The sequence below is a fragment of the Impatiens glandulifera genome, unplaced genomic scaffold, assembly GCF_907164915.1.
Source record: "Impatiens glandulifera unplaced genomic scaffold, dImpGla2.1, whole genome shotgun sequence".
In the NCBI taxonomy this organism is placed as follows: Eukaryota; Viridiplantae; Streptophyta; class Magnoliopsida; order Ericales; family Balsaminaceae; genus Impatiens; species Impatiens glandulifera.
Window position 1 is genome coordinate 1,485 of NW_025919245.1, and position 3,516 is coordinate 5,000.

At 44.5% G+C, this 3,516-nt stretch overlaps 1 non-coding gene across 1 annotated transcript; it reads left to right on the forward strand.

Moving 5' to 3' along the window:
- The first annotated feature begins 1,826 nt into the window (after nt 1–1,826).
- On the forward strand, nt 1,827–1,899 carry TRNAK-UUU. The gene has a single exon. It is a non-coding gene; the product is annotated as a tRNA-Lys (tRNA).
- Nucleotides 1,900–3,516: the final 1,617 nt, after the last annotated feature.

Consider the following 3,516-nt stretch of genomic DNA (forward strand, 5'->3'; position numbering starts at 1 on the left):
TAATTAACATAGGATGAGTTTAATTATTATTATTAACAAACATAGATTTATCATACATACATCAACTCAATTGGATACAATTCCAATAATCCAAGCCTTCTTTTGAGATGCCTTAATCTTACTAGGATCCATCTTGACTCCAATCAAGAACATTAAGTACATGTAACCTACTTTAGCTAGGGTACCGATGTATATATTTCCATCCATAAATATACTCATATTAAGTGCTCCCTCTATCGTCCCGAATCGAAAGCCAGCCCCTAAAAAGATAGAACCTTCCCGCCCTAACGTGCTCCCTCTATCGTCCGCTTTCAGGGTAACCATTCTTGATGTTTACCTTTTTTGCTTAACTTCCTTTCTGTATACTTATCCCTCCCCTCGTAACGTAACGAAGTTCATTCTCCAGGCCGCATCTGATAAAGAGAGTTCATTCCTTTGGGTACTTGACTACGCTATTCTTCGCATCGAAAATAATAATTTCTATTACATTTAATAGAATACGTTTTCTAAGAAGATGCAGCAAAGCAGACTTCCCCTTTGAATACAAGACAAGCAATACAGCAAGGAAAGTGAAATAGATACGATACTTTATGCCTTCAAATTGAGGGAAAAACTATACCTTTGAGAGAGGAACTACTACTTGTTACCGCCCCCCCTTAACTAAAGGAGAGAAAGATGGGGGCAAGAGGAAAGCTATTACGTAAACTAGGATAAAAAAGGATGCCATTACATGAAAGCTACTAGCTTAGCTCATACCCTATGAACAGGAAATAGAGTTCGTAGTCAGACCGGCCCCCCCTTATAGGTCGGTCTGGTCTATGATCCCCGATGGTCAAGCGCACAAGCAGAAAGAGATGACTAAGCTCCGTCTCCGACTTGATGACTGGCTAGGGAAGGCTTGCTAATCGATACCGCCGCTCGATCGCCCCTATTCTCCTACTACAAGGCGTTTCCGTGTGGGTTCAATTGGATGAATCTGTCAAGTCAAGGTCAACGTATGTAGCAGCAAGGATGGTGCATCGCCTATTTATCGTTCTCGCTCGGGAGCCAAAACGAACACGCCTGCTACCTATTGTACTGGACCTTCGACCAGGCATTCGACTTTTGTCGAATCAGAACCAACCACCACTGCTTTGCGCTCGAAGAGTTGAGCGGCCGCCGGTCCTTCCGTGCACGCACAGATATAGATTCATTCTTCGTATCTGGTCCAGCCTCTTTCCCAGCAATCTCTGGTATGCGGCTTTAGGCTTTCCGCGCGCTCCATCCGGTTGGTAAGAAGTCAGTCTTGTTTGGTAAGACGGAATTGGACAAAGAAAAGAGAGTGCTCGACCTCCACAACGGCCAACAAAGACCGTAATTACATAGAAAATGGCTCCTCCCCTTCTCCGTTTTTAAGGCGGCAAACAGTATGGCGGCTGGAAAGAAAGACGACCTCACCTTCTCTGGTTGGTGTCAGTGAGAGCAATTTGTCTATCCCCCACCTTCTTTTGTAGATAGAATCTTCAATGGGTGGAAAGAAGCAACCTTACGTTGAAAGGTGCTTGTTGAGTAAGGCCGGCTTTCGAGCCCAAGCCCCTTGTATAGGTTGGGTGCTTGAGCGCATCTTTCTCATATCGATCAAGGCTTGAAAAGTGAAATAAGGGGCGCGTTAGCTAGGCCGTTTTCTTGCAGGAGTGCTAACTAAGCCCTTACGTTTTCTTCGCTTGCTCTGCAGTACGAGCCTCATACAGAGCCGCGCCCTTTTAATATGATGAGAAGAGGCCCTCTTTTCTTTTCCGCACTAATCAATCCTTATTTTATTTACATTTACTATTATATCTTTTTTTGGGTGTATAGCTCAGTTGGTAGAGCATTGGGCTTTTAACCTAGTGGTCGCAGGTTCAAGTCCTGCTATACCCAAACCCACCTTAGACTGACGTATTCGTAAGGATGTGTAGTAGCGTTCAAAGATAACTCTTTTGCCTTTCGACTCGCTTCGGCCTCTTCTGCTGTTGATGCTGAGAAGCAGTCTCCTTTTGCTGCACATAAAAAAGCCTGGTTATTCCTACACACAATACCGAAGCTCGCAGACTCATTAGTCAAATAAGAGGCATCAACATGTTGATGAATGGTGCCTGGAGGCGGCCTTAACTAGAGACCTCAGTGGGATGTCATTCTTGCCCTTATCTTTCCGTGCATTGGCCCAACCGGTTGGACTTCGTCCGTCCTATCTTCGTACATAATCAAATATGGCAGCTCTTCAATTACATCGAACCTCGCATGGATTTCTTTTTACCACAATCAGCCACCCTTCCTTCTATTCTTTTTCCATAAGTCAAGCTGGCTAGCCAAAGCTTCTTGAATGACCAACTCTTGCTCGTCCTTTTGGCCCTTTACTTTGAGTTCACCAACCGAAGATGACAGTTCTTCCATTCCTCATGCATTCAATAAGAGGTCCGGGGCTTTCGGAGATACTGAATTTTACGATCCTTTAAAGTCTCCGGCTCCTGGCACCGAGGCCGGCACAAGACACAACCGCAGCAGTTCGACTAAGAGCATGGTTCCTCCAAATGGAAAGTTCTTTGCCTCGGGTCAGCGGATGGAACACGGTCAGTGCAGTAGACAGGGTAATATCACGAACTAACAAAGCGGAATGGATAGGGATAGCTCGCTTACTACCTTCTGGTCTCATCCAGCGTCTACAGTGGAGAATTAGTTGTAGCGTGGAGGCAGAAAGAGGAAAAGGAAGAATGTTGCGTCAATCTTCTTTTCGCTCTCAAAAGCTTGAAATAGTTTATCCTTCGGGATTGGCTATTTCACTAGTCTTAGTTCGATGAAAGTAGCCTGGCTTGTTTAGCAGCTTGGCATGATCGAGTTCATTCAAGCGGGCGTGCACGGTAAGAAAGTTCAGACGTTCTTGCCATAGACCAAGGTTTTAACGAGTCCAGTGGTTCATCTAAAAGTGCTTTGTCTTTCTTCGGCGTAAGGATTGGAGTGAGGAACTTTACTTGGAGGCAAATAGGGGGGGATTTCACCTAGACTATCTTTTTCCAGTGCTTTCAAGGGCTCAGGGTTGACGACTGATTAGTTATAGGCATGGTTTGAGCCTAGCAAATGAGTCCCTAATTCACTCTTTCAGCCACTCCGAACTCTCTCTTACTCTTAATCCTAGGATTCTTGCTTTTGCCTTACCTTCTTTAGATAAAGGGCCTCTTTTTTATAGAAGAAGCAGCTAGTTTATCGGCATCTGTTGTCGTTGAATGAATAACCGATTCAATTGTTCTTGTTGGCAGTTAGTTTGATTCAGCAGTGACGAAAGGTTATCATCTTCTATTCGTTGGATCCCGTCTGCTTAACGAAATGCTCTTTCTAGGTCTTTCGAGAAGGGACGCCATATAGTTCAGGAAGGGCTTAACAACATAGAACTGACTGATGAATCATCTAATTCCATAGGAAAGGACGTGTAACCTAAGGGGAATGACGTGATAGGAGTCTTCTTTCTTTCAAGAAAAGGCTATGGTATGGGCAGAGACCTTT